The 17,822-nt window shown below is 48.9% G+C and overlaps 1 protein-coding gene across 4 annotated transcripts in view; it reads right to left on the bottom strand.

The window, feature by feature from the left end:
* Positions 1–17,822, bottom strand: part of LOC147706602 (poliovirus receptor-like) — a 785,245-nt gene that overhangs the window by 286,265 nt on the left and 481,158 nt on the right. Inside the window, exon 1 of one of the 4 annotated variants that reach the window (XM_086933090.1) lies at positions 12,229–13,179. The exons of 2 other annotated variants lie outside the window; for them this stretch is intronic. The gene's annotated coding sequence lies outside the window, so the exon portion shown is untranslated. Of the gene's footprint in view, positions 1–12,228; positions 13,180–17,822 lie in introns of those variants that run through there. One more of the 4 variants, XM_086933092.1, reaches the window with a different exon arrangement.

The raw sequence follows: 17,822 nt of genomic DNA, 5'->3' as shown, positions 1-17,822 counted from the left end.
GTGTGAGAGATGAGAAGGCGAACAAGAGGGGGGGAGGAGCATGTGTGAGAGATGAGAGGGTGAACCAGAGAGGGAGAGGAGCATGTGTGAGAGATGAGAGGGCGAACCAGAGAGGGAGAGGAGCATGTGTGAGAGATGAGAGGGCGAACAAGAGGGGCGGAGGAGCATGTGTGAGAGATGAGAGGGCGAACCAGAGAGGGAGAGGAGCATGTGTGAGAGATGAGATGGCAAACCAGAGAGGGAGAGGAGCATGTGTGAGAGATGAGAGGGCGAACCAGAGAGGGAGAGGAGCATGTGTGAGAGATGAGAGGGCGAACCAGAGAGGGAGAGGAGCATGTGTGAGAGATGAGAGGGCGTACCAGAGAGGGAGAGGAGCATGTGTGAGAGATGAGAGGGCATACCAGAGAGGGAGAGGAGCATGTGTGAGAGATGAGAGGGCGAACCAGAGAGGGAGAGGAGCATGTGTGAGAGATGAGAGGGCGAACAAGAGGGGGGGAGGAGCATGTGTGAGAGATGAGAGGGCGAACCAGAGAGGGAGAGGAGCATGTGTGAGAGATGAGAGGGCAAACCAGAGAGGGAGAGGAGCATGTGTGAGAGATGAGAGGGCGAACAAGAGGGGGAGAGTAGCATGTGTGAGAGATGAGAGGGCGAACCAGAGAGGGAGAGGAGCATGTGTGAGAGATGAGAGGGCGAACCAGAGAGGGAGAGGAGCATGTGTGAGAGATGAGACGGCGAACCAGAGAGGGAGAGGAGCATGTGTGAGAGATGAGAGGGCGAACCAGAGAGGGAGAGGAGCATGTGTGAGAGATGAGAGGGCAAACAAGAGGGGGGGAGGAGCATGTGTGAGAGATGAGAGGGCGAACCAGAGAGGGAGAGGAGCATGTGTGAGAGATGAGAGGGCGAACAAGAGGGGGGGAGGAGCATGTGTGAGAGATGAGAGGGCGAACCAGAGAGGGAGAGGAGCATGTGTGAGAGATGAGAGGGCGAACAAGAGGGGGGGAGGAGCATGTGTGAGAGATGAGAGGGCGAACCAGAGAGGGAGAGGAGCATGTGTGAGAGATGAGAGGGCGAACAAGAGGGGGGAGGAGCATGTGTGAGAGATGAGAGGGTGAACCAGAGAGGGAGAGGAGCATGTGTGAGAGATGATGGGGCGAACAAGAGGGGGAGAGGAGCATGTGTGAGAGATGAGAGGGCGAACAAGAGGGGGGGAGGAGCATGTGTGAGAGATGAGAGGGCGAACCAGAGAGGGAGAGGAGCATGTGTGAGAGATGAGACGGCGAACCAGAGAGGGAGAGGAGCATGTGTGAGAGATGAGAGGGTGAACAAGAGGGGGGAGGAGCATGTGTGAGAGATGAGAGGGCGAACCAGAGAGGGAGAGGAGCATGTGTGAGAGATGAGAGGGCGAACAAGAGGGGGGGAGGAGCATGTGTGAGAGATGAGAGGGTGAACCAGAGAGGGAGAGGAGCATGTGTGAGAGATGAGAGGGCGAACAAGAGGGGGGAGGAGCATGTGTGAGAGATGAGAGGGCGAACCAGAGAGGGTGAGGAGCATGTGTGAGAGATGAGACGGCAAACCAGAGAGGGAGAGGAGCATGTGTGAGAGATGAGAGTGTGAACCAGAGAGGGAGAGGAGCATGTGTGAGAGATGAGAGGGCGAACAAGAGGGGGAGAGGAGCATGTGTGAGAGATGAGAGGGCGAACAAGAGGGGGGAGGAGCATGTGTGAGAGATGAGAGGGCGAACCAGAGAGGGAGAGGAGCATGTGTGAGAGATGAGACGGCAAACCAGAGAGGGAGAGGAGCATGTGTGAGAGATGAGAGGGCGAACAAGAGGGGGGGGAGGAGCATGTAGAAGAGATGAGAGGGCGAACCAGAGAGGGAGAGGAGCATGTGTGAGAGATGAGACGGCAATTCAGAGAGGGAGAGGAGCATGTGTGAGAGATGAGATGGCGAACCAGAGAGGGAGAGGAGCATGTGTGAGAGATGAGAGGGCGAACCAGAGAGGGAGAGGAGCATGTGTGAGAGATGAGAGGGCGAACAAGAGGGGGGGAGGAGCATGTGTGAGAGATGAGAGGGCGAACCAGAGAGGGAGAGGAGCATGTGTGAGAGATGAGACGGCAAACCAGAGAGGGAGAGGAGCATGTGTGAGAGATGAGAGGGAGAACCAGAGAGGGAGAGGAGCATGTGTGAGAGATGAGATGGCAAACCAGAGAGGGAGAGGAGCATGTGTGAGAGATGAGAGGGCGAACCAGAGAGGGAGAGGAGCATGTGTGAGAGATGAGAGGGCAAACAAGAGCGGGGGAGGAGCATGTGTGAGAGATGAGAGGGCGAACCAGAGAGGGAGAGGAGCATGTGTGAGAGATGAGATGGCAAACCAGAGAGGGAGAGGAGCATGTGTGAGAGATGAGAGGGTGAACCAGAGAGGGAGAGGAGCATGTGTGAGAGATGAGAGGGCAAACAAGAGGGGGAGAGGAGCATGTGTGAAAGATGAGAGGGCGAACAAGAGGGGGGAGGAGCATGTGTGAGAGATGAGAGGGCGAACCAGAGAGGGAGAGGAGCATGTGTGAGAGATGAGATGGCAAACCAGAGAGGGAGAGGAGCATGTGTGAGAGATTAGAGGGCGAACCAGAGAGGGAGAGGAGCATGTGTGAGAGATGAGAGGGCGAACCAGAGAGGGAGAGGAGCATGTGTGAGAGATGAGAGGGTGAACCAGAGAGGGAGAGGAGCATGTGTGAGAGATGAGAGGGCGAACCAGAGAGGGAGAGGAGCATGTGTGAGAGATGAGAGGGCGAACCAGAGAGGGAGAGGAGCATGTGTGACAGATGAGAGGGCGAACCAGAGAGGGAGAGGAGCATGTGTGAGAGATGAGAGGGCGAACCAGAGAGGGAGAGGAGCATGTGTGAGAGATGAGAGGGCGAACAAGAGGGGGGGGAGCATGTGTGAGAGATGAGAGGGCGAACCAGAGAGGGAGAGGAGCATGTGTGAGAGATGACATGGCAAACCAGAGAGGGAGAGGAGCATGTGTGAGAGATGAGAGGGTGAACAAGAGGGGGGGAGGAGCATGTGTGAGAGATGAGAGGGTGAACCAGAGAGGGAGAGGAGCATGTGTGAGAGATGAGAGGGCGAACCAGAGAGGGAGAGGAGCATGTGTGAGAGATGAGACGGCAAACCAGAGAGGGAGAGGAGCATGTGTGAGAGATGAGAGGGCGAACCAGAGAGGGAGAGAAGCATGTGTGAGAGATGAGACGGCGAACCAGAGAGGGAGAGAAGCATGTGTGAGAGATGAGAGGGCGAACCAGAGAGGGAGAGGAGCATGTGTGAGAGATGAGAGGGCGAACCAGAGAGGGAGAGGAGCATGTGTGAGAGATGAGAGGGCGAACCAGAGAGGGAGAGGAGCATGTGTGAGAGATGAGAGGGCGAACCAGAGAGGGAGAGGAGCATGTGTGAGAGATGAGAGGGCGAACCAGAGAGGGAGAGGAGCATGTGTGAGAGATGAGAGGGTGAACAAGAGGGGGGAGGAGCATGTAGGAGAGATGAGAGGGCGAACCAGAGAGGGAGAGGAGCATGTGTGAGAGATGAGACGGCGAACCAGAGAGGGAGAGAAGCCTGTGTGAGAGATGAGACGGCGAACCAGAGAGGGAGAGGAGCATGTGTGAGAGATGAGAGGGCGAACCAGAGAGGGAGAGCAGCATGTGTGAGAGATGAGGCGGCGAACCAGAGAGGGAGAGGAGCATGTGTGAGAGATGAGAGAGCAAACCAGAGAGGGAGAGGAGCATGTGTGAGAGATGAGAGGGTGAACAAGAGGGGGGGAGGAGCATGTGTGAGAGATGAGAGGGCGAACCAGAGAGGGAGAGGAGCATGTGTGAGAGATGAGACGGCAAACCAGAGAGGGAGAGGAGCATGTGTGAGAGATGAGACGGCGAACCAGAGAGGGAGAGGAGCATGTGTGAGAGATGAGACGGCGAACCAGAGAGGGAGAGGAGCATGTGTGAGAGATGAGAGGGCGAACCAGAGAGGGAGAGCAGCATGTGTGAGAGATGAGACGGCGAACCAGAGAGGGAGAGGAGCATGTGTGAGAGATGAGAGGGCGAACCAGAGAGGGAGAGGAGCATGTGTGCAAGGCACGCTGTATTCGAGTATAGACTCGAAGCTCCGCCCATATTTTTTATTGGCTTGTGTCATTGTCCTGGGTTAATGCTGGCTTCTGATTCGTTAACAGGCTGTTAAACCCCTCTTAGTACCGCCTTGTCTTCATTCGTAACCTCCCATGAGGACTCGCCCTTTTACTTCACGGTATGTATTATTTAATCAGTGAGCACTATTTTCTTCAATGAGTTTCTCCTACTCCAGGCACGGCATGCTTTCCTGCAACATTCAGCTTGTTATGCCTGCTTTCACTTTACAAGCAGCCTGCAACAATGGCGCCCACTTCTTTGAAATTAAATAGGTCTCGCATTTACAAGAGTTTGAGCTATTGGCATTGTAAATGACACTACCTTTTATTTATGTGTTAATTATCAAAACAGATAAATAAAAGGCATTGCCATTGCAATAGCAATAACTTAAACTTTCGCAAATGCGAGACCTATTGCATTGCAAATGCTTGTTTTTTAAGTTCTTGTTGCAGGTTTTATTTCCATTGCTTATGAGGATGTCTGGTTCTTGTTTCCTTTGTGTCCTGGGCTGTGGACCTCACCGTCTTCTCCTCGGAAGTAAACCAGGCAGTCCATTCATTTTTGGAAATAATTGGGTTTGCCTTTACGACTTCACTGCATATTTAGGACTCCCTAACATGTTCTGCTGAATAACATTACTACAGAGAGCTTCCACTCACAACAAGCCAAGCGATGTTTACATGCTTCAACGGTCATACATAACATGTGTATTTGTAAAGCGCACGTATCACCCAAGCTAGGGTCTCAAGGCGCTGAATAACAGATGTTTATTGTTACCCAACTCAATGTTACTCGTTTTATCGACCTCACATGGATGAAAGGCTGAGTGGACCTGCCAGGATTTGAACCTGTGACCAGGAGGTCAAACACAGGCCCCTCCAGCGGATGCATTAGTCCACTGAGCCAACAGACCCGGCTTTTCCGCAGATACAGACAGCATTTCTACTTCTGTCATATCTTCTTTGGGTGAAAATGTACAACATATTGCCAGACATTTTGAGCGCTATATTATTGCCCACATTAGTTCACTTTTGAGTTTGGTTAAATATACTACTTATCAACGTCTTCAGTGGAGCATTCTAGGGGGTCAGGACCAGCTCCCACACGGTGGCACCCGCTGTCGCCTCATGACCCTGCATTGATCCATTTAGCCATGTAAAATTCCCACGATTTAATTCTTGGTACATTAGGAAGCACTTGTGCTTTTAGTCAGTGTTTGCCCCATCCCTAACCCTTTAGACATCTCTTGGTTAGCTTATCTGCAATAAAGACACTTGCTCGGGTCTAGCCTGTTAAATCGGATGTTGTGTGTCCACAATGTAGCTAAATCGTTGGATACAATCATAGCCCCAGCCCAAGGGTGCATAAGTACATATAGAAGTTTCTAATTTGGGGCAGTTGACACTGTTTTCTGAAGATAGCCTGTGCATCAGTTAGGGATCATTAGGTTCTGTGGATGCATGCATAAGGAATTAGTTCAATAATACCATTTCTAGTTACAGTTCCACTGTTCGCATAGATCCCAAGACATTTTTCCCCACCTAGGTTATAACTCCATACTTCCTCCAGGTGAGATAGTGCTATAGTGCCAGTGGACAAGCATATTTTATACAACAATGTATCAGTTTTACCACTCCGACAGTGAAAATATAGATTGCTATAGCATCTGAATTTCCGGTTCTTTTTGGGAAGTCTGGCCAAATGTTCTGAATGGTGGTGGCTTATCGTGCATAAGCGGTATAAAAGGGGGTGGTGATGGACGGAGCATCTGAATCAATCAAACACTCACACCCACCTGGCTACCACATATTGGATTTGGGATGCCTATCAACAGTTCTTGAAATCTGCACCAAGCATACAACTCTCTCCCGTGCTGCTTTTAACATTTCAAGTATTATATGTTCTGATTATGTGTTCAGTACCCACTAACGGTGAAATGTGATATGAGAAGGTCACAAAAGTTATTTTCATCTACCCGATGTATCTATTCATCAGTTAATAGTTGCGTATGGGTGTGAAATAAGTGTACTTGTCCCTTTTAAAAGAAAATGCACTAACTGGTCATTTTTTTGGGAGCATTGTTACATGCCAGAAAATTGGTATTGCTAGACCACACCATCTCTTCTAAATAGGCCTTGGACTAATCAATTTTGCTACCCTAGCCAAGTGCTCCAATGGGGTACTTGGCTCCGAGTCAAAAGACAATTACAGACTTATTACTTGCACAAGACTGTCGTCCTCCCCAACTAATAACCCCGTTTCTCATAATCTCTCTGTAGTTTTGACATGTTTCAGCCAATACTGATTTGAAGACCTTCTCTGGATAATACTGCTAGGACCTATACCAAAATTACTTACTATACACTTGAATATTTCTTGTCTGTGCACAAGCGAGAATATTATATGCGTGCGTGTGTTTGTGTATATATAGATATATATATACAGAGAAAAGGATGGTGGCTGGGTATGTAGGCAAACACAACTCACTCAGTACAGGTAGATTATATTCACAAGTGTCCATTGTATCATTTGGTGCTCTGGAGGAGGGAGAGACACCTAGTCTTCCTCTATTGAAAAGGGAATTTTCCAAATCGAATTCAATAGGGTTCTCAGAGCATTCAAAGAATTGATTTGAGGAACTAGGGATGCATGCACACACGGGGGCATAACATGTGCCCCCCTGCATGTATCCCCAGTTATGCGTTCTTGTATAGGCTCCCAACATTTCCCCACCCTATGAACAGAGCTCTAGTTGAGAATCGTTAGTAAATCTTATCTTTGTACCACCGTTGGAGTCTTGTGCTTTTACTAAAGCCGAAGTGAGCTTGCTTGGGTAACCAATTCATGTCATGGAGTGCGTATGGAAATTGCAAACCTGCCTTAAAACCCATCATGTGGCGCTTTATGTGTGGAAATGCACTGTATTCTCACTTTTTAAGGAAAACGTTTGGAGTGATTTTTGCACTGATATTTGTCGCTGCACCCACATGCGTGGTCTGGGTCTTGGCGCACATAGCATTGGCTGCAGCGCACAGAGACCTTATACTGCCGCACATAGAGGAAACTAATTAAAGGAAACATTGGTTAGGAGGCATGTTCACTGTCATGCTAGTACCACCCCTAAGGTGGGCTATCTGATGTAAAAAACAAAAACTACCATCTGGATTTCTGGTGGAATTGTGCTAATTAGTTCAGGGTTATGCCCATCTTCCACAGTAAGTGGTCATATAGGGGGTGTAGTCACCCTAAATGTAAGAAGCCATTGGCTACTACCTGTCACTCCCCTTAACACCCCTAAATTCAGTATTTAGGAGGCACCCCTGATACCAGGAACTCAGATTCGATGGATCAAGACGGAGAGGCAAGAAAAGCTGCGAGTAAAGTGAGAACTGAAGAGTTTTCAGTGTACTTCAGGCACAAAACCCTGCCTGCCTGCACAAAGTCTCGACAATCATGTCCAGCGAATCATCCTACAGCTGACGAGCTTCCAAGAACGCCGTGAGACTTCCAGCTCTTCGGAAATTGCCAACAACCTCCCTGCAGTTCGCTGGCACCAAAAAGCAAAGTCCTGTTCAACGTGTAGCAGCTCACCAGCCAGCCCAACGCCGCAGCGCCCAGGAAGAGGTACCAGTGCTCCTGAAGGACAAATATGCCCTCCTACTAAGTGGTAGGACACCAGGACCCACCGGAGCTGCACAAGACCAATACCCGGGGTACTGCACCCATTGCAGCAAACAAAGACCTGCTGAGGGTATCCAGATTAAAGGCATCCATGGTGCACCAAGCAAAGGTTTAGGGCACTTAAATTTGGAAAAGGGGTGAAAAGCCAATAAAAAACTAAGAAAGGCAAAGAGAAGTTGAAATGATCCTAAAAATGTGGATGGTAGTGGACACCAAACCACTGTAAAGCACTGCACAAACACAAATCCTATCCTACCACTGATCACCAATGTTAGAAACTAGGTTTCTGCTTGGCAGAGGTATGCACCCTGTCCAAGCAGGAACTACAACCCTAGTCTGGGCTCTTAATCTTTGAACACCCTCTGATAGCTTGGCTCAGAGCAGTCAGGCTCAATTTAAGAGGGAATTTGTAAAGTATTTGTGCAACACTTAATACGGTAAAACAGTGAAAAATTCCAGCCAATAATAATCCACAATGGGTTAGAAATATAGAAATTAATTTAATGAACAAAACAAGACTAAAATAACAAATATCCGATACCTAGGACTGGAGTTACACATTTATAAAAAATATATTGAAATATAGTGCTTGGAAACATAAATCACCAACCGGAGCCATCTGGTCATGCTGGACCGGGTCAAATCTGAAAAGTCAAGCCGAGGCGATGGAGCATGGATCAGAAACAGGAGCCCCGCAGGGCCGCTGCAAATAGTACCTTCACACTGGGTTGGAGTGGGATCAAAAATCTGCCCGGGCACACCAAAAAAAAGTGGCCCACATTTGCATATTGCTTTTCCGCAAAACACTGCTTCTGCGAAGTTTTATGAAAAGAGAGGGGCTGGGGGCATGTTTAATTACCTGCACTTAGATAAATTAATGGGCCCGCCCAGCGAGAGAAAGGGAGTGATACCTCTGCCCATCTGCCTCCAGAAAGGCCACTCAGGCACCCACTGGGCCGCTAGCGACATCCTAACAGCACAGACAGCCCCTAGGTTGCCCAAAAAAGCAGCCCACAGCTTGAACTTGGCTACCGGCCCTTCGGCCATTTCCCGAGTGCCCGCGTTACCAATCCGACCCTGCCTTCACAGACGAAGTGTCAATGTCGATGAGCAAGCTGCAAGAAGTGGTCGATGCGGTGCGTCGGTCCGAAGGATTGTAGGCAGTGTGTTGGTTTCGAGTCACGCAGTAGAGATACGCATCGTCGTCGAACTCCAGGTGATGAAGGCAATGCGTTGTCGTCGAGCTGCGCTGTCGACACTGTGATGTCCTCGAAGGGCCGATGCGTCGGCGTCAAATAGAATGCACTGGTTCTGACTGGAACAAAGTCAGTACTGCGTAAGGAAGGCTAACTCCTATGCCCTTTTTCCCCATACTTGCTTTCACTTATATCTTTCCTTACCCAAAAGCTCCACTATTTCCTAAAGACAGGGGTCTTCCTTAGACGTTTAAATTGGTTTGTGTGCTATGTATTTCTGCATTGAATGTCTTCCATGACCTTCACAGGAAATCTATTTTTGTCATATTGCTTCTTGGATTCGCATCAGCTCACATACTTGTTTATAGATTCATTTCCATACAATTGCCTCAATAAATGAATAAATGTTACACAAACAATAAAAGTCTGTAAATTAGAAAGTGGACAAATAATAATGAAACAGACATGCCAAAGAATATTCCAACACCTTTCCTGCGTGTGTTAGAAACTGACACAAAAATTTAGCATTTTGGGGAAATGTTAAAACTTGAACATTCTGTCACATTTATAAAGCACATTTGTTGACCCCCAAAAAAATTAAAGCAAGAGCTGGTAAGTTATGAATTAGTTTCAGGTAAATTTATCAAAATATTAATGGTAATTTAGAATGTGTTCTTCCAAAATGCACTATGACTAACCCTGGGCGAAGCACTACGCTCGCGGAGTTTGCGAAGTTTGCGCAACTTCGCACTACGCGAGCTGCACGTAGCACAGTGCGAACACGCGTAGTGCAGCGTCATGGTCATACCATCATCCTCGCCACAAACCACATAAGTTCATGGTGTGTAGATTTTTCATATGAAAAAGGCAGTTTACTTGGAAACATGAAGAATAAAACTACAATCTAGTGTGAAATTAAACTCATCAAAAACGCTTAGTAATTTGTTGCAAAAATATATTGGAATTCGTTTAATGTAGATCAGAATATAAACGGTTGAGGCTCAAAATATTCAGAAAACGGCAGATTGATTCAATTATTCCTGTAATCACTTTTAGTTTGTAAAGGTTGCAAAAAATATTTCCTTTCTGCTCATCACTGCTTCATTTAGAAAAACAAATCCTAGGAATGGTCATTTTTCGGTCATTTAAACTGCAGCTGTAATTATGTTCCGTGGCCTGTCTTTCACACCAGCTGCTAGCTCTGGCTGAAGGCATTGTGATGCTAGAACTCAACTGTAATAACTTATTACAGTTTTGCGGCTATGTCATTTCTTTATTACAGTTGACTAGGGATATGGCAACTCTAATATAACAAGGAAATTAGCGGCAGGCTTTCATATGGAGATTACAGGATCCCATACCCTATAGATAGGATAAAGTGACGCGTCCCATACATGATCAGGATATTTTAAGTCACTGAGGGCCCGATGTAGGTAAATCTACATTTACCACTTCATAAATACCGAATCATACCGAATCGGTATTTATGAAGTGGTAAATTAGAGGGGGGGAGATGTAGGTATTTCAGATTCGGTAAATACCGAATCTGTAAGATTCGGTATTTACCGATTCTGTAAATACCGATTTGGTATCCCCCATTGCTTCCTATGGGCCTTGAAGCCCATAGGAATCAATGGGCATTACCGAATCGGTAATTACCGATTCGGTAATTACCGATTTGTGCAAGGGTGCAGGGGGTGTCACTTTGACACCCTCCAGCACCCCAAAAAAAGGCATGTGAGCCATGTGGCACACAGACATGCCCTAAGGGCATGTCTGTCTGTCACATGGCATAGGTGTGCATGCACACATGTGCATGCACACCTGGATTCGGTATTTTAACACCCAATTGGATTGGGTGTTAAAATACCGAATCTGAAGGGCCTGTGGGACTGAAAGTAGTCCCACCTACATCCCAAATTTAAAAAATCGGTAAAATTACCGATTCGGTATTTTTGCGATTCAGTAATTTTACCGAATCGGTAAAATACCGAATAGGACAAAAAAAGCTCCCCTACATCTCAGTAGGCCAAATACCGGTCGGAAACGGCCGAAATCGGCCGTTTCCGACCGGTATTTGGTACCTACATCGGGCCCTGAGTCCTGTGAGCTTGGAGAGGAAGGAGGCCACAGGCCAGGTTTCTTTAAAAGGCCATGGAACTCCGTGGTGACTTGCAATATCCTTATAATGTGCAGCAGGGATACTAAGTTCCTTATAATATATGGCCACACCATCACCCTGTCCAAATCATTTGTAACCTTGGTGTGCTGCTCTTCTGTATGAAAGGGATAGGATGGTTATGGACATGAAGAATAAAAGTAGAAGCTCTGGCTCGAAATTAACACAAATAGCAGGTAGAGATTAGGGGGCCGATGTAGGAGCCCTAATACCGGTCGGAAACGGGCGGTTTTAGGGTTTTCCAATGTAGGAGCATGCTTTACAGAATCGGTATTTTACCGAATCTGTATTTACAGATCCGGTAAAATTACCGAATCGGTAAATACAGACTCGGTAAAAATACCGATTCTGTAAAAGCACATGTAGGTAGCACATCTTTGAGTGCCGCAGGCCTTTCAGATTCGGTATTTTACCACCCAATCCAATTGGGTGGTAAAATACTGACTCCAGGTGTGCATGCACATCTGTGCATGCACACCTGTGCAATGTGACACACAGACATGCCCTTAGGGCATGTCTGTGTGCCACATGGCACACCAGTCCGGAATTGGGGTACCAGGGGTGTCAAAGTGACAACCCCTGCACCCTTGCAAAATTCGGTATTCACCATTGATTCCTATGGGCTTCACCGATTCTGAAATACCTACATGTGCCCCATTCTATTTTACCACTTCTTAAATACCGAATCGGTAAAATAGAATTACCTACATCTAGCCCTAGATTCAGTTGAATCAAAGTCAGATTAAAAAAACTGTAATTAAGAATGTGTAGAAACATGCAGAAAGATTTTACTGTTCTTCTTTCTGCTTATCACTGCTCATCCATTAAAACGGAGCAGAAGAAAAAGACATCCTTTTTTGCTGTTTAAACTGCAGCTTTAATTATGCTCATTGTCCTGCGTTTCACCTTGGCTGCTGGCCCTGGCATTGTGAGGTCAGAGCACAACTGTAATGTGTCAGCATAATATATATTGGGGATTGAGTCTGTCTCTGTCACTTACCAAGTCTCTGGCCCTTCTGGCTGGGAGTGGCTCTGTCTCTTCTGACTGGGTGCGGCTCTGTCCCTTCTGACTGGGTGTGGCTCTGTCTCTTCTGGCTGTGAGTGGCTCTGTCCCTTCTAGCTCGGAGTGGCTTTGTCCCTTCTAGCTGGGCGTTGCTCTGTTCCTTCTGGCCCGGAGTTGCTCTGACCCTTCTGGCTGGGAGTGGCGCTGTCCCTTCTGGCCGGGAGTGGCTCCGTCCCTTCTGGCTGGGAGTGGCTCTGTCCCCTCTGGCCAGGAGTGGCTCTGTCTCTTCTGGCCGGGAGAGGTTCTGTCCCTTCTGACAGGGAGTGGCTCTGTTCCTTCTGGCTTGGAGTGGCTCTGTCCCTTTTGACTGGGTGTGGCTCTGTCTCTTCTGGCTGTGAGTGGCTCTGTCCCTTCTAGCTCGGAGTGGCTTTGTCCCTTCTAGCTGGGCGTTGCTCTGTGGATTGTGGTTGATAAAAGCTCTGTTCCTTCTGGCTGGGAATTGCTCTGTCCCTTTTGGCCTGGAGTGGCTCTGTCCCTTCCGGCTGGGAGTGGCTCTGTCTCTTCTGGCTGGGAGTGGCTCTGTCCTTTGTGACTGGAGTGGCTCTGTCCCTCCTGGCTGGGAGTGGCTCTGTCCCTTGTGGCTGGGAGTGGCGTTGTCCTTTGTGGCTGGAGTGGCTCTGTCCCTTGTGGCTGTGAGGGGCTCTGTCCCTTCTTGCTGGGAGTGACCCTGTCGCTTGTGGTTGATGGAAGCTCTGTCCCTTGTGTTTTGGCGCGCCTGCCTCCCTCCTGAAGCCCCTCAGATGGAGTCTCCTCTGCTCGGGGCTCTGATGACCTGTCTCTGGTGAGTGTCTCTCAGGCTGCGAGGCTCTGATGACCTGTCTCGGGTGAAGGAACTCAGAGCCCTGACGGCCGCCGCCGGCTGTCACTGCTGCAGGAGAGGGGAATAAAGAACCAGGGACTTCCCGGTTCTCGAGCCAAACCCGGTGGAACTATTTCAGAGTGCGGAAGCCTGTGACGACTGAGGATAAATACAGTGAACTCAGCACTTGGAGAAGAAAGAACCCGTCTTGCTTCGGACAGAAACCAAGGCCGCTTCTTGTTACGAAATGCAGTCGAGTCTGCGGCTCGCCACCTCCCTCCCCCCTCCATCTTCCTCTTTGCACGTGGGAGGCTCGGGCTAGTAAGAACGCCGGAGCAGGCCCTACAAGACCCTAACGCACGCCCACAACAGACTCATTCTGGGACCTGTCGTCCCTAAAGGTTTGGTTTTGGGGGTTAATTTAGGTCTTATACGAGTACAGGGGCTGCGCTGGGTGGGGGGCAGAGAGGAGATGGGGGAGGGGAGGCTGGGAAGCTGGAGAGGGGTCTGGGGTTTGATATCAGCTGCACAGGTCCAGTGGGGAACTGCCTCGATTTTCGTAATAGTGGTCGGGGCCTTAACATGGAACACGTCCTTTTCACACCCAATATGAAAAGAAGCACTGAAGAAGCACTGGCTAAAAACTAAGGAGCAGATTTACAAGCCCTTTGGATGCGCCATGCTGCGAGGTATTTACAACGTGACGCATTTCCCAGATGCGTCACGTTGTAAAGCCCTGCGCCAGAATGAGGCGTTCCATCGAAGGGGGGGGGGGGAGGCTGGGGGAGGCGCTGCGGCGCAGGAACGCCTCCTAAAAGTGGCTGAGTGAAATCTACAAGATTTTACTCAGTCACTTTTAGGCCAATGCTGCGTCAAAACTCTGCGGCTGCTTGAAGCAGGCGCTAGGATTGACGCAGCATTGTGAGAATAGGGCCCCCCTAGAGCATTGCTGGAGCTGCGTTGCGCTCACGACGCAACTCCAGCAATGCGCCGCCTTTACGGCACGGATGCGTCACGCATCTATGCCGTTTTTGCCCCATGGTGCGTCGCATTGTAAATGCAGAGCATCCATGGTGGTGGAGCCGTGGCACGCAATAACTGGCGCATCCCGGCTGATATGCAGGGATGCGCCAGTTATTTTAAATCTGCCCGCAATTCTATGAAAACAATAGGTACAGAATATTTGGGTGAATGAAAAGAACCAGTGAAGTGTGTTCAGACCTTCAGCTTTGCTGGAAGGTTCCTCTTTTCCACCCCCCCCTCCCGGAAGTCAGCGTCTTCTGGTTTAAGAAGCTTTCTTTGCACAAGGAGGAGGGTGACTCCGACGACAAAGCCAAATAGGAACAGGCTGTTGTGAGCACAAGAAGCGCCATTTACATAAACAAATAAAAAGGCAAAAGTGTAACCAGCCCATGACATAAGCCACCTCTAACGAGCAGACATGACTAGAGGTGGGGCGAGCCAACACAGTAACACCGCGGGCCGAGCCAGAGCCGAGCCGAGCCAGAGCCCATCACAGGGTCACTGCCTTGGCTCTCAGAGCCTGTGCACGAGCCAAGCCAGAGGCGAGCCCAGGGGCACTGCTGAGGCTCTTAGAGCCCATGCACGAGCCAAGCCAGAGCCGAGCACAGGGTCACTGTCGTGGCTCTCAGAGCCTGTGCACGAGCCGAGTCAGGGCCGAGCCAGAGATCTGATTTGGCTCTTAAGTCTGTGCACGAGCCAAGCCTTGAAAATGTTAACATCTCTTAAACATTTTAAAATATCCACTTTTTTAACATGTGGAAACCTTGATAATTATACATATAGTCCATTGAACCAAACGCACATTTTTGTATAGCTGGTATTTGTAACATTTCTTTATTCAATTTATAGATATAGACCATACAAGTACATAATACAGGCATTATAGTTATCTACTAAGTTAAAATATAATACCTAATTCTTGCATGGAATCTCATTCCCAGAGACAAAAACCCGTAACATAGCAGCAAATGATATCCAGGGGCATATATGAAACACATGTTTAGTCGCAAACGCTGCAAATCGCAAAAAACAGCGTTTACGTATAAAAATTCGCTATTTGAGATGCATGAGACACATTCCCAGTGCAAACTAAGAAATCGAAAAAATAGCCATTTCTTATACTGCAAAACTAAAAATCTGCAAATATCCTTGCGAATTCATAAATAGCGATTTTTTCAGTTTGCGAAAATCGCAAAAAAGAAATCGAAATCGAAGAAATCTCAAGGACATGTATGAAAAATTCGCAATTTGCGAAATTGTCAAATTCGCAAATTAAGAAATTGCAATTAACACCAAGTCTATGCAGGTGGTAACCAGGTGCAAGGCACTTAAAGCAGCCCACAATGCAACAGATCCTTCCACAATGGCAGCACTATTCGTGTTAGCCAGGAGGCTGCATAATCGGGCTCTTGCACAGAGGAGAATGAGACAGGAACGTATCTTCAGGCTGCGCATCACTCTGTTCCAGCAGACTGAAGAGGAGATTCATGACAAGTACAGGCTGCACCCACAGACCATCTTGGACCTGATTGAGGAGCTGAACCTCTATTTGGAACACCCAACATGCAGGACCCAAACAATTCCCACCCATGTGCAGGTCCTGTGTTCCCTGCACCTCCTGGCCTCAGGGAGTTTTCAAGGGGTCATTTCAGAGGTGGGCGGGGTGTCACAGAGTGCCCTGTTGTGCTTTTTCCATGCCTTTCTAGATGCAATGCTACATAGGCTGCCACATCACATATACTTCCCCAGCACCCAGCAGGCATTACAGCAAACAAAACGTGACTTCTACCAGATTGCATCTTTCCCCCACGTCATTGGATGCATTGATGGGACCCATGTGGCCCTCACACCCCCATCAGCAACTGAATATGTCTACAGAAACCGTAAATGCTCCCATTCCCTGAATATACAAATTGTGTGCAATGCTAAGTATATTATCAATGACATTGTATCTAAATACCCTGGCAGTACACACGACTCTTTCATCTTTAGGCATAGTGGGATACACAGACGTCTTAGTGCTGAGAGTTTGGAGAGGGATACCTGCTCGGTAAATGCATGGCACACATCCATCAATCCACTGCAACTCCTGAGGGGAGGGGGGGGGGGCATTGACTCACCTATTGTGTCTATCCCTGCAGGTGACAGTGCCTATGCAGAGCGGGACTTCATCCTGACCCCGTACCTCGATCCAGCCAATGCAACGGAGAGGAGATACAACAGGGCACACAGATCTACGCGCTGCGTCATAGAGCGTACGTTTGGAATCCTAAAGAGCCGGTGCATGCATAAAAGCGGAGGGGCACTGAATACAGCCCTGAGACATGCTGTAAAATCATGGCAAGCTGTGCAATGCTCCATAACATGGCTATGAGGAAAGGCACCACAATTGATGTGAACGATAGAGACACATCGGATGACGATTGCCCTGCTCCCCCTGGCAGACCAGCATCAGGAGTTGGGGCAGCTGTCGGACGTCACAGACGGACTGAAATCACACAAAACTACTTTTAGGTGAGTAATGATGACATGAGGCAAAATAATGATTGAAATCTGTGCTGTGTTTATTCACACTTCAAACACATTCACTGTTGCTGTATTGCTGGGTTGCATCACCCATTGACGCAAATGTTTCACTGTACAGTTCACCTCCTCCGGTGACGGATTGGTGCTGGTCGGTCTCCAGGCTGAGTGCCCTCCGTTGGGTACCTAGGTACTGCACCCTGTCTGCCACTGCACCTTCTTACTTCTGGCAATGTTGGTGTGTTGCTACTCCTTCTTGATGTCTCCTCACTCTCCTCAGAGACCATGAGTGCAGTGCCACCTGAGTTAGCCATCTGCATTTGCTCGACTGCACTGGTGACCTGTTCCAGGCCTCTTGCTTGCCTGGCAGCAGTGTGACATTTCCAACTGCATGGTAATGCTGCAACGGGTCAATTTGCTGGTGGTGGTGCACAGGCGGTTCACAGCCTTTGTGTAGTTATGCAGCCGTGCGTTGGCACATTGGGCAGCCCTGTTCCTGGCATCTTGGTTTTGCTTCAGAGTGTCACAGAGGTCACGTATGGCACCTGCCATGGCCATGATGCACTCCCCCATGTAGCGCTGATTCCTTTTGAGTGTGCTGAGCTGCCCAATAATGGAGCGCAATGATTTCTGTAGCAGGCGCTGTACCTGCAGCATGCTGTTTTCAAGACCTGCAAAGACTTTGTGCTCCTCATCGGTGGCAGTGCTGCTCCTGGGTCTTGGCCTGCGTGTTTCCATTGCTGGTACACTCCCTCATGGGGTTTCCTGCATGCGCATGTGTGACACACCCTGCCTTGCCTCTCTTTGCTCACTCTCCTCCCCTGTGACCGCTATGTCATCCTCCAATGAAGGCAGTGGGGGCACATGTGTGCGCTTCCTGCGCATGATTTTTGTGTGCTCTGTCTCTGCACTTGAGTCCCCATCATCAGCCTGGTCCTCAGGATTTGAAAAGTCATCTCCCTCTGCACTGTCATCAAGTGCCATGTTGTGAAAGTTGCGGCCACTTGCACTACCATCATCAGGTGGCTGAGAAAGATCACTTGGATGCTGCCTACAGACACTTTGAGGACCGTTGTCCAGGCCCTTGTCATCTCACGCCTGGACTATGGGAACATCCTGCTCTTAGGTGCTGCCAAAGAGGTAACCAGAAAATACCAAGTGGTTCAAAATATGGCAGTTCGTCTGA

This window comes from Lissotriton vulgaris, chromosome 7 (assembly GCF_964263255.1).
Source record: "Lissotriton vulgaris chromosome 7, aLisVul1.2, whole genome shotgun sequence".
Classification (NCBI taxonomy): Eukaryota; Metazoa; Chordata; class Amphibia; order Caudata; family Salamandridae; genus Lissotriton; species Lissotriton vulgaris.
This window is presented reverse-complemented; position numbering and strand designations above follow the sequence as displayed.